Raw genomic sequence first — 14,293 nt, 5'->3', positions numbered from 1 at the left:
ACCAGAAACATTGTCATTTTATTTTATTTATTAGCTTTAAGAAAGCAGAATGATTATCATTTCACTGTCTGTTACTAGTTTTTTTTCCTCTCCTAAATTTTTTTATAACACTTATTTTTAAAATTTATACAGTGAAGCAAGCACATGATGTGATGCATCACTTCTGATTATGCTAGTTATGATTATGCCAGTGAATGGAAAGTGTGATAAGGAAATATTAAGAAACCTTTCTTTTAAGCTTACACGGTGATCCGAATGCATTTTTGAAAATTAAGGAGACAACTATCGTGTTTGAATAAAAACTTTAGTTTAATATAACTAAAAGCTACATTCGACGTTTTGACCTTTATGTCAAGGTTATCTTCTGGCGCATACAACTATACACAGAAAACAAGCTACACTACAATCAAACTTTACCTACAGAAAGAAGGTACAGCCATGGGCTCACCACTACCCCCCCCCTCCAATCGCTAACTTCTACATGGAAACCTTTGAGCAAAGGGCTCTTGATTCTGCCACGCTAAGACCGACCGTCTGGCTTAGATATGTTGACGACGTGTTTGCGATCTGGCTGCACGGGCGACAAACACTAAACACATTCCTTAGCCACCTGAACAAACAACACGAACACATACAATTCACCATCGAAATTGAAAATCAAAATTCGCTCCCGTTCCTAGACATACTAGTCGCACGTCTTCCTTCAGGCAGTCTATCCTTCACGGTCTACCGAAAACTGACACGCACTGGCCAATACATACATGCTAATTCATACCACCACCCATCACAAAAATATGGAGTCATTAACACCCTTAAAAACAGATCTACAACAACTTGCTCTAACCAGCAAGCCCTGAAACAAGAACTAAAAATCATCAGCGACACATTCATCAATAATGGCTGTAACAAAAATACTATTAATAAAATACTCCATAAAACAACAACAAAAACAAATCTAGATTACAGTAAAACCATAGCCATCTCATACATTAAAGGGTTATCAGAAAAAATCAACAGAATCCTACAACATTATAACCTCAATGCCACCTTTTAAACTACCCACTAAGCTTAAAACCATATTCAACTCCTCTAAGGATCCTCTCCTCCCATTAGCACATCCTGGAGTCTATTGCATCCACTGCACCTGTAACTTACCGTACATTGGTGAAACAGGACGGACAATCCCTATATGCAAGAAAGAACATATTAGACACTTTAAATATAACCATTATGGTGAAACAGGCCTCTCAGACCACGTGCTCAACACCTTACACCAAATCAACTGGAAAAGCACCTGCTCTTTACACCGCACAAAAACCTGGTATGAAAGGAAATTTAAGGAAGCCTGCGAAATCCTGATAAACCACCCAAATATCAACAACAAAGATGACATGAAAATTCCAAGGATCTGGATGGCACACATTCAGCCTACCTAATATATAAGATCCAGCATAAGTCAGGACTCTAGCCAATCTTCAGCTAGTATTAGAAACCATTCCATACCAACTGGCTGGAATGTACAAGTATAATCATGATGTTAATATATGTATATAGATATAGATATTGTTGTTACGCCCAATGTATTTCTACAACACCAACAGATAACACTAATAATAGGACTCTAGCGTTGATGTATACATTTTTTTTTTTTTTCCACCAGAGGTCAGGCCAACAATTGTTGCAGCGGTTGGTCAGTATCTTTAACAAACCAGTTTGATTGTAGTGTAGCTTGTTTTCTGTGTATAGTTGTATGCTCCAGAAGATGACCTTGACATAAAGGTCGAAACGTCGAATGTAGCTTTTAGTTATATTAAACTAAAGTTTTTATTCAAACACGGTAGTTGTCTCCATAATTTTCAAAAAGAAATATTAAGAAAATTTATAGAAGGTTTCTATATTTTTTTTAATTTTGAAACCTCTTAAAATAATTATTCTTTGCTCTTTATTTTACTTTGTTTCAAACTTGTATTTTTTTGTATTAGTAATCTGAATTATGCAGTTTAATGCAGTAGTTTCTTTTGTGGAGGCACCACAAGCCTTGCTCTGCTGGCAACACTGTCATTTGATCCATATAATAACTGAGAAAATACAAATTTAACACCAATGGACAATGATTGACACACCACTGGAATTGATAAAGGATTTAAGTCTGATCTCAGTTTTCAAGGAGAAAAGTTTGATCCAAATTTGGATGCATATTCAGAGGGAATATCCACACCTGTTTACCATCGCCATTCAAAATTTGTTGCCTTTTGTTTCAACATATTTGTGTGAAAAAGGGATTTTCCACCATGATAAATATTAAAACGAAACAATAAAATTGACTCCAAATGGACTCCTGCATGCGAACAGCATTGAGTAACACAATTGAAGCAAGAGTAGACAAATTAGTAGACAGTATTCAACAACAGAGATCTCATTAAAATACATTTAAGTAAAGTTAATTTCTGTTTTCTGATTTTTTTTTATATTTTGTTATTATAATCAGTAAGTAAAACCACTATTTAAAAAAAAAAAGTTTAATTATTATTATGTTACTACAAACTAGAGGGGGGGGGCGACTACTAAAAGGTTAAGAATCACTGCCTTAGTAGACTGAAATATTATTAGATATGATAGTATTGGAGTGTTTGCAAGTAATATACTAATTTGAAAGAAATTGTTGATAGGAGGAATAATGTAAACTTAATCATTAGTACTATCATGGATTTAATTTTTCAGGAAATAACAGGAAATATTAGATATGATAGTATTGGAGTGTTTGCAAGTAATATACTAATTTGAAAGAAAATTGTTGATAGGAGGTTAGTAATAACGTAAACTTAATCATTAGTACTGTCATAGATTTAATTTTTCAGGAAAGAACAATGTATACTGTATAATAGAAAATTAAAAGGCTTGAATCAATACCTTCCTGTATTTTGCCAATGTTGCATTGCCATCACCAGGGATCACAAAAAACAATGATATGTGCAAGCAGGCACTAACACTGAGCAAATGAGGCTGAATAAAGGCAAGAGAAGTCAGGCCTAGAGTCCTAAACGGTGCTCCATAGTGGGCTAAATTGGGTTGTTTTGGCCATTGGGCTGAGGATCTTAAAATGTATGCCTCCCAAATTTGGGGCAGTTTCATGCTCCCAAATTTGTTGAGTTTTGGAAAGTTCTTCAGAGTTGAGGCACATTCAAAAAATAGTCTTTCATACTTTATTTGCTGCAGTGTAATAGAGTGGCCTTCTTCCAGCGTATCCTGTGATGGTTGTCTAAAGCATGATCAGCAAGTCATGAGTGACTGCATTGGTAGAACCAGATATAGTCCTTGTGTTCAGATATCCTGATATTGGCTGTCCTGCCTGTTTGGCTCTAGTAGGACAGCAAGGGATCTGGTATACTCCTGGTAGATCTAGGGTATGTGGCTGATCTTTGGCAGAGCAGATAAGAGGTGCCAATTTCTTATGTGGTCTATAACTAGTTGTAAAGTCCTATTTCTTAAGGATATATGGGGATGTATATATGGGATGGTGATATTTTGGGTAATCTCTGCTTTGAAAGCGGTGGTGGTGGTGGGGGGGGGTGTTGCAGTTACATGGTTTAGTATTTTTTAGGGATATAGCCATTGACTAAGAAAGTGTTAATGATATGGTCAAGTTCAGTAGTTAGAGCACTGTTATCTGAACTGATCAATTTTGCCCTGTTATGTAGGATTTTTATAATCCCATATTGTTGTAGTGGGGGGGGGGCAGTGTGACTGCTGGTGAATGTATGTGTAGTATGGGTAGGTTTTCTGTAAACAGAATGCCAGGGATCCAACAGACTGGGATGTAATCAGAATATCTAGAAAAGGGAGGCTGTTGTTATTTTCCTTTCCCAAGGTAAATTGGATCCAGGGATGTTGATTGTTTAGGTGTGTTAAGAAATTGTGGAGTGTATGCAGGCCATGTGGCCAAATGGAGAATACATCATCCACGTAGTGTAGCTAGAAAGTGGGTTATGTGGGGGCAGAGTTAAAGACTTTTACTTAAAAGTTCTCCATAAAGAAGTTAGCCAGGGGAGGGAGGTGAGTGGAGAACCCATAGTAGTCCTATCTGTTTGTAGAATTTTTTTTCTACAGGGGCAGATTGCTGACACCCGTATTCTCCTGACTGACACCAACGAAGCAATCTGTGCACTAAATGCAGAGCCTACTGTGATGCTGAACGCCAACCTCTGGATGATCCTTTCTGATGTCTTGAATATCAGCAGACAGAGAATTTCAAAGAATACAATGTTGGCACATTAAGAAATTTGAAAGTCTACAAAAAAACGCAGCTTCCAAACCTCAACTACCTTCCAACACGGTAATAAACCTATCTTCTGTTATCATGAAACCTGAAGCAATTAGTGCACTCACACGTGGCCATAACTTTGCATTAGCACCTAAGAAAATTTCTGCAGAGGAAATAATGACACAAGTAGAACAAGGTATCCATAGCCTTTCCAACCATATTGCTGCAACAACATCAGACTGAATGTAGCCAGTGTTCTCACCCATAAGGGAAATGCCTCGGTAGCTTTAAACCAATCAGATTACTCAGATTAGCTTGTCGATTTACTTCTAAATCATTCTACTTACCTCCCAATAGATGTGATCCCACCAACACACAAATCAGAACACTCCATAGGCTCCTTAAAAAGATTACCTCTTGTCCTGTGGAACTTATAGACTAAAACCCTTCCCCAGGATATGTGGACTACTAAAAATCCATCAACAGAATTGTCATTACATCCCATTGTGAATAGCATTCATTCACCCACATACAAATTAGCCAAACATTTAGCCAATATACTGACAACACATCTTCACACATAGAAAACTTGGCCCACTTTAAAGCCAGTATAGAAAATCTCACACTCCAACACACAGACACAATGGTCAGGTTTTGTCTTCTCCTTATTTACCAATATCACATTCAAAGATACCGTAGACCTCATCCAAGACATATTTTCTCCCGATATTTCCCTATTTCAGTTCACCATTAACTCAGGCTATTTCATTAGGCAAGGAAAATTCTACAAACAGATGCAGAAGGGACTACTATCTACCATGGGTTCTCCCCCTCCCCCCCGCCAACTTTTTTATGTTGAAGAACACACTCCACGATTTCTTAATGCACACAAACAATCGATACCCCAGGATCCAGTTTTCTTGTAAAATGAAAACAACACCCTCCCATTCCTAGATACTCTGATTACATGCCAGTCTGTTGGATCCCTGGCATTCTCCATTTACAGGAAACCTACACATACATGTAGATACATTCACCAGCAGAGTCACAACACTTTCCTCCCAACAATATGGGATAAAAACCCTACATAACAGGACAAATATATATATATAGGGCACATCTGAAAATTAACAAAAATCCTAAAGAAATATCTCACAACCAGTTATAGAATGCATAAGAAATTTGCATCTCTTATCCACTCCAACAATACCAGCCACATCTCCTAGACCTACCAGGAGTATACCAGGTCCCTTGCAGTTTCAAACTATTCCACTACAACCAATATCAGGATATCTGAACACAAGAACTACATCTGGTTCCATCAACCACTCAGGTCTTGCTGACCATGCTTTGGACATCCATCACAGGATACGCTGGAAGAAGACCACTCTATAACACTGCATCAAATACAGGTATGAAAGACTATTCATCAAATGTGCCTCAGCTCTGAAGAACTTTTCAAATCTCAACAAATTTGGGTGTATGAGACTGCTTCAAATTTGGGAAGCATACATTTCAAGATCGGGGTGCTTAAGGGTCAAAGCTGTATAACTGAAAGGAGACCTCCATGTAGCCTTTAAAGGAATGCAGAGAGCCAACCAGGTCTTCTGACCTAATGTCCATTCCTCACCTTCTCATGGCGCACTCTGTTAGGTATCTACCTGGATACTGAATGAATGAGGATGGGCTGGCAATTTAGGATTTAGCTGACCAAATTGTATTCTTATTGGCTTAAACCAAAATATAAAATGATGGTACAACATGACAGAATTTCATGTCGGCTGGGGCATCGCAAGGTTAAACAAGGGATCCCCATTGTTTTCACATGGAACCAGGGCAAACAGCGAAAAGTTAGCTACTGGAACAAATCTTTAAACATACCCCTACTCAACATCACCAGAGTTAAAGATCAGTACTATCAACATAAGGAGTCTGAATGGCAAAGAAATCGCGCTAGCTGAGGAATTAGATAAGTACCAAATCGGCATAATAGGGGTGACTGAAACAAAAAAGACAAAACTGGTGAGATCTTTCTGAGCAATAAATACAAAATGTTATATTCAGGCAATGACAATCAAGGAAAAGAAGGAGTAGCCATAGTATTCAACACTAAGTATGAGGCTAATCTTCTTGAATGGCAGGCAGTCTCAAGTAGAGTGATGTGGGAAAATATGAAAATGGGGAACTAGACAATGAAACTTATTTGTGCCTATGGTCCCACAGAAGGTTCTACTAAGGTAGAAGTGGAGGAATTTTTTGAGGCTTTAGAGAAAGTAAACTGACACAATGAAAAAGGAAAAGTTGGTCCTTGTTGGGGATCTAAATAGCAGAGCAGGAAATGATTGTCAGACATAAAATATTTTAGGAAAATTTGGAGAAAAGAGTAAAGCTAATAATAATGGCAAATACCTGTTGGATTTCTGCTCAGGACATGGACTTGTTATTACTAACACAATGTTCCAACATGAAAATGTGCACAAATTCACATGGAGAGAAGAGGCAAGGAATAAGAAAAGTCTCATTGACTATGTTATTGTTGACAGTGATGTTTTCTCCCTGGTGCAGGACACCAGAGTAACAAAACAAAAACATGTAAGAAAGTTTTAAAGCGAATAAAAGTTAAGCAGCTCTGAGATGTGAAAATACACAAACATAATTGAAAAAAAAATGAAAGAGTTTGAGAACAGGAACCAAACCTTGGAGATTCGGTGGCAAGTCCCGAAGAAAACACTGATTGATTCAGCCAGAGAGGCATATGGTGAGGTTGTCTGTAAGGATGGAAAAATCAGAACTCAATGGTGGACACAGGAAGTTAAAGAGGCAGTGAAAGAAAAGAAGAAAGCATATCAAAAGTTCCTGGCAAATAAGTCTGCTTGTGCTCTTAAAGAATACAGAGACAAATTTAAGAAAGCTAAACACTGTAAAACTAGCTAAACAAAAGTCATGCGAGGACTTTGGTAAAAACATAGAAAATAAATATCAAGAAGATGGCAAGATATTCTGGTGGTTATTGAAGAAGTTCAGAAATGGAGGAAAGAGTGCTGTAAAAGGAATTAGAGATGATAAAGGTGACATGAAAAAAGGAGAAAAAGATATCCTTGAAGTATGCAGTAACTACTTTCAAAAATTGCTAAATAAAACAAACAGTGATTACAACAGTGATAAAGAAAACACTGATGAGGCATGCAGTCAGGAATACATATCCATACTTGAAGTTAAAAAAAGCATTCAAAAGCCTGAAATGAGGAAAGGCAGCAGAAGTAGATGATATTCAACCAGTAATGCTCAAGTATGGAGGTATTCAAGTATTACAGTTGCTGCACTGCATAGTTTAGAAGGCCTGCATACAGGGACGAATTCCAGATGATTGGATTAGAGATCTCATAGTATCAATATATATTAAGGGAAATAAAACTGAATGTGAGAATTACAGAGGTATTTCTCTACTGAGTGTTCCTAGTAAGATATGTGCAAGTATACTTGAAAAGTGGTTGAGGAGGATTGTGGAAGAGAAGCTTGGTGCAGAAGCTAGATTCAGGCAAAAAAAAAGTTGTCAGGATCAGATTTTCATTTACGACAGATAGTTGAACAATCATGAGAATGTTATAAGAAGGGATTATTTATTAATTATTATCAATTCTAATATCATAACTAATGAGTAGTTATGAGATTTTCTCTATAACGATTGGTGCAATGACTTTTATCTGTTTCTTTCAGAATCCGAAAATTCACTGAATCAAGACCAAATACAAAATATACACATTTAATAAAACAATATATACACTTCAAATAATCTTACACAACTAATTAAAATTAACTGGATCCAAGCCCTTTTAAAATAAATTTACTCTTTAGAGATCACCCATTCTCTGACTCATTCTATTACTGGTTTGTTTCATATATACTTAATCACGTCTACTATACTAAACACCTTGTTTACACAATAACAAAATGTTCATAGTCAGTTTCTTTGTTAAGGCCTTTTTTCTGAAGATATAAGATTCTCTTCTTTTCCATAGGATCCTTTCCCTTATGTAGCACAGATTATTCCTCCTGACTGAAGTATAGATATTCTGAATTCACTGAAGTATAAGTACTCTTACCTCGTGCAGTTCAATTTTGTTAATTTTTTGTACCAGCAAAAAAAAAGGTTTCTTCTACTTCTTTATCTAAGTTGCTAAATTCCGTCTCCTTTTCGAGTAGAAATAAAGATAGATTCAGCATCCTTAAAACAGATGAAATTTTCCAATCAGCGTTTCCTTGAACATGCCTGTAGAACGTCAATTGCAATATTTTCTTTTATTTACCAATACTTATTTAGTCTTAACTCCTCCACTTTAAAGGCTCACCATTCAGTGATTCCTTTTTCAGAATCTTCTATTAATATTTCTCCTACTGTCACAACTAAATAAACTTTGTAAGAACAAAATTCCTCCATCTGCGTTCTTAAACTTCCATTAGCTCTCCCTTGTTTTTCCCCGTTACTTCGATACCGAATGCTCTCGTTGTTTTCGTTACCTCGATACTGAACGCTCTCTCTGTCAGCTGTCAATCAATCACCCATCAAACTTCTTGGTGAGCATGCACACTCCATGAAAGTGGCAAGCAAGAAGTTAGGTATAATGACTGACGTGTCATCTCCATTAGCGTTACGAGAATGTCTTTAAAAAACACAGCACTTAATAATTTTAAACCACAATAATATTTCTGAAAGTAGCACAACTATCCAGTAAGTACTTCAATTTTTTTTAAAATGCTTCACATTTTATTTTGACAAAATAACATCAATAACGGGCACATTGCAAGTGCCGACAATATGTATTATGAAACCACAACTAATAATGTACTAATATAAACAATTTGTAAAAATATTCATAATTTTAAATTATGATTATTTTACAGGAATATAACAAAGATCTGTATTTAAATTTTGTAGATCTGGAAAAGGCATATGACAAGGTGCCAAGAGAGAAGCTATTCAAACCCTACAGTTATATGGTGTCAATGGAGCATTATGTTAAGCAATACTTAGTATTTATTTGTGTTGTAAGTCAGCAGTTAGAATTGAATGATGTACAGGAAGGTGGTGTAATGTTAAATCTGAAGTCAGACAAGGATGTACGTTATCCCCTCTGTTGTTCATTATCTATATGAATCACATTATGAAAAAAAGTGGTATTAAATCCGATATCAAAATTGGAGATGTTAATGTCAGCTCTTTGCTTTATGCAGATGATGTTATACTTCTAAATAGATCCACTATGAGTCTGCAAGATTCCCAGACTAAATTTGAATAACTGTTGTAGTAGATATAGTATGAAGGTCAGCATTAAAAAGACAAAGACAATGAAAATAGGCAGAAACATTGAAAATATCAACTGCATTGTGAATGGAGAACCTATAGAACAAGTAAAACATTTCAGCTACTAACATTTCAAACATTTTAAGCACAATTTTTAATTAAGATGGTAAATTAAATATGGAAATAGAACAGAATCAACAAAGCTGGTATGGTAGGCCATCAACTGAATAAATGTATATGTAATAAAAGAGAAATTAGCCGAAACACTAAATTAGCTGTATACAAGACAGTATTCAAGCCAATTTTAACTTATGCATCTGAGAGCTGATTCAGAAGTAAAACACTTCACCAAGGACTAGACTGCAGATATGAGAATCCTGAGAAAGATTAGGGGTATGAACAGATGGCATCAATGACAATATCATATTAATAACGGGGGATATCAGGAAAGAACTTACCACTGTCAGCATCCAGGAATGCGTTAGCAGAGCTAATCTCAGGTGGTATGGTCACTTATACAGAATGGGAGAGGAAAGATTAACAAAACAAGTGTTCTCTGCCAGGTTGGTAGATAAGACCTACCAACCTGGTAGGTCTTATCTACCAACCTGGTAGGTCTTGGTAAGAAGACCAAGATATAGGTGGACTGATAGAGTAAAAAGTGCCTTAGAAGATAGAAATATAAGATCTGATAATATTGGAGTCTTGACAGGTAACAGACTAATTTGGAGGAAAATTGTGGATAGAAAGTTATGATGTAATTTTTCATGTAGTACTTTCATATCCTGTACACCCCTTGAGGGTATATCAGGAATTTGTGATGACAATAACCAAGTACAACTGCTTCAACATTAACAGAGCAGAGCTTGCTTACTTTTTGCGTTTCACATACAGTCCTAATAACTAGGATGAAACTTCCAAAAGTTCTGCTACACTTTGCCTTTCTTCCTGGGTGCTGGTTATAATCTGGACGCTCTTGGTGGTATTGCTGTGGCACTTTTCCCAGGACAGTGTAGATTGATTCTTCATTGGTAAACTGGAAATCTCTGTGGATGCCGCAAACTCCACACACTTGTATCACATCTGGCAGCTACTGGATATACATTGGAAGGCAATGGCCTCTCATGGATCTTCCCCCCCCCCCCTGCACCTGGAGCCAAGGTCTTGACACGAGCAAAACTGATAGTTCCAAGAGCCTAGAGCACTTTTTTTATAGCTCTGTTTATTCTTTGTTCTTTAGCTGTAACTCCCTGGATCTTCTGTAAACATGATGTCACTTGGGCAACCTTTGGTTTTGGCAGCAAACTTCTATGTTTCATTACCTTTCGAACTTACTTGGTCAAACATAATCCGGGCTAATCCATTTTTCATTATACATACTTGCAATATACATCATTATATACAACTTAATAGTAGAATCATTACATTAATTTTTAAAACTTTACAATTTCTGATTTCTACATAATTTTAAACCTATGTAAAAGCAATTGCGAAAATCTGTATAGAATTTTGCCGCGAGAGATTTTACACCGTACACTCCTTGAAGGTACATGTCGTCATCATCATCAAATTCCTGCCATTTCAAGATCATTATCCCATTGGCCAAGACAACCCAATTTAGCCCACTATTGGCAAGGAAAATTCTACAAAGAGATAGAGGAGACTACCATGGTTTCTCCACTCCAACCTCCTCAGCCTACTTTTTTTTTTTTTGGAGACTTTTGAAGAAAAAGCCTTAAACTCTCTCCCACATAACCCACTCTCTAGCTAGCAACAGAAGTCAGGCCTAGGACTCTAGGCCTGACTTCTGTTGCTTTTATCCAGCCTCATTTGCTCGGTGTTAATGCCTGCATGCACATATCATTGTTTTTTTTTTTTTTTATCCTTGATGATGATAACATTTCCAAAATATAGGAAGGTATTGATTCAAAAGTTTTTAATTAGTATTCTAGTATGTTTTCATATCCTGAAAAATTAAAAGCTGTGTATAACCAACATATAAGCTTATCTACAAGGATTGGTGATTGAAATTTGTTGATGATTAAAACGAATATTAAGATAAAGACAGAGATGCATCTTGTTCCCCTCTCCTTTTTAATTGTTTTCTGGAATATGTCATAGATGAAGCTCTTCTTTAATATGACACTGGAATAGTAGTTGACGGACTAAGAATAAATAACTTACGTTTTGCAGATGATATCGATCTTCTGGCAGAAAGTGAAGAAGAATTGCAAGAGATAATCAGCTGAGTTTTCGGAATATTAAAAAAATATGGATTATACATAAACCTACAAAAAACAAAAACAATGATAACCTCGAAAACATTGAACTCTTAAAGATACAAATTGGCAATAAATAAATTGAGAATGTAAACAAGTTCACTTATCTAGGAAGCACATTGAGTCAAGATGGTCGCTCAAAAACCGACATTAAATATCGAATTGCTAATGCAACCATGGCCATACAGAAGTTAAAACCATTTTGGGGAGATAACAGAATAGCAATCACAACCAGACTAAGACTAACTGACACCTTGGTGAATTCTATCCTCTTGTATGTTTGTGAGGCTTGGACTTTATTGAGGGAAGATGAGAGAATACTCCTGTCTTCTGAAATTCAAACTTAAAGAAGACTTTTGAGAATTCCCTATACCACTTGCGAAACCAATGAAAATGTCCAAAAACTGATTGATTCAATAGACTGGAGAAAAAGGGAAAATATTCTGACAGTCATCAGAAGAAGATGAAATGGTTCGGACATGTGGAGAGGGCTAATGGCATTCCAAAGCAAACACTAGAAGGAATAGTTTCGGGATTAAGGGTTAGGGCTGACCTTGATTAAAATGGACAAATTCCTCCCTTTCTCAACTGACATCAAGAACAAGAGACCAAGATAATTGGAGGAGGCTAACAAAGAATATCACCTACCAGCCATGAGTGACCTAACAGTCTATTTAGGACTACAGGAGAGAAAGAAAAAAAGAATTAAGATAAAAATATGTATGAAAGTCTTCAAAGAAGCAAAACTGATCAGCTTCCAGAAGTGGACTCAAATATATATAATTACTATTGGAAAAAAGTGAAAGAGTTTGAAAGATAAAAGAAAATTGGAAACAAGGCAAAATCTTAAGAAAATGTTTATTCAGCCAGGGAGGTATGTAGAGTTCCTGTTTGCAAAGATAGAAAAATCAGAACTTTGTGGTTAAATCAAGACATTAAAGAGGCATTCCTGAAAAAGAAGAAATCAAATTTAAAGTTCCTGGCAAGTAAATTGGCATCTGGCTTAAGAGGATAGAGAAAGGAAATGTAAGTAATGTGAGTAAGGATAGAAAGAAAATGTAAGCTTGGTGTAAATGTAGCTGAACAAAAAGTCATGGGAAGATTTGGTAAGAATATAGAAGTTAAATATCATGAGGGTAGTCAAAATATTTTGAAGGCTATTGAGAAAAAATGAGAAATATGGAATGAGTAATGTAAAAGGAAACAGAAATGACACAAAATTAAAGATAAAGATATTTTGGAAGTACACAGCAATTACATTGAAAGACCATTAAATGAAATAAGCAGTGACTGAATATTGGTAGAAAATATTCAACAAGAATGCAGTCAGTACATATCAATACTTAAAAAAAAATAATACAAGAAAAGAAAAAAAAAAAAACATGAACATAAAGCACTCTAATAAGATCATTAATGTCTTTGAGTTTTTTAAATATGTGACCTGTACAAGAAAGGTTGGTAAACTTGTAGCAAATCAGTGGTGCATGTGCACAAAAGACTACAATTTGCAAGAAACATATCAGCAGATTCTTTCTTCATTTTAGAAATTATGGACTTTACAACAATGTTATAAATAACTATTTTAATTTCCTGACATTTTGACCTTCATATTATGGTCATCATCATCTGGAGTATATACAAGGACAAGCTTTGTTACATTTCACACAGTAAGCTAAAGAAACAATGATTTGATCACCAGTTATTATACTGGCATGATCAGTGAAAAAAAAAAAAAACTACAGATAAAATTAAATATTTAGAAGCTACATTAAAGCTAAATTCTATTTAAGATAACATGGGAGAAACATTCTTTCATATATAGTTTTCTGACAGTAACAATGATGTCCTATTTTTAACATGACAATTGTTATATTACATTTAAGAACTTTATTATCTACAGTCCTGTTTATAGTTAGCTCTTAGGGAGAAAGATTCCATGGGTAGAATATGTGGCTTCCACATGCTTGGTATTTTTAGACCATCATTATTGTTCAGATTGGGGTGGTTGATAAGAATCTCACAGGTTTCCTTAAATTTGCGTTCATGCTGTTTTGGTGTGATGTACACAACTAGTGCTTTACCCAGTCAATTCTATGTAAAGTGTTCAGGGCATGATCAGAAAGGCCAGCTTCACCATAGTTATTATATTTATTGTGTTGTTTATGTTCCTTTTGTCTCATAGGAATTGTGAGTCCTGTTTCCCCTATATATATATATATATATATATGGTAATTACAGGTGTAATAAATATGGAATACTTCGAGGTGGGCCAGCAGAGGGAGTGGGTCTTTGGATGAGTTGAGTAAGCTTTTTTTTAATTATGCAGGAGGTTTAAAGGTGGCTTTGAGGTTGTATTTCTGTAGTATTCTGTTTATCTGATGTCCCTTTAATGTAAGGAATGGTTATATTTTTAGATATATGAAGAGCCAAAGGCTTCAATTCGGCAACATA

The 14,293-nt window shown here is 35.7% G+C and overlaps 1 protein-coding gene across 2 annotated transcripts in view; it reads left to right on the top strand.

The window, feature by feature from the left end:
• The window catches only part of LOC150099998 (phospholipid-transporting ATPase ABCA3-like), a 728,766-nt gene that overhangs the window by 431,890 nt on the left and 282,583 nt on the right, over positions 1–14,293 (top strand). The gene's annotated exons all lie outside the window — the stretch shown is intronic.

Source organism: Typopeltis vanoorti, chromosome 13 (genome assembly GCF_054136105.1).
Source record: "Typopeltis vanoorti isolate ZY-2024b chromosome 13, IOZ_Tvanoo_1.0, whole genome shotgun sequence".
Taxonomy (NCBI): Eukaryota; Metazoa; Arthropoda; class Arachnida; order Uropygi; family Thelyphonidae; genus Typopeltis; species Typopeltis vanoorti.
The sequence above is the reverse complement of the archived record's forward strand: the minus strand, read 5'-3'. Positions and strand labels throughout refer to the sequence as shown.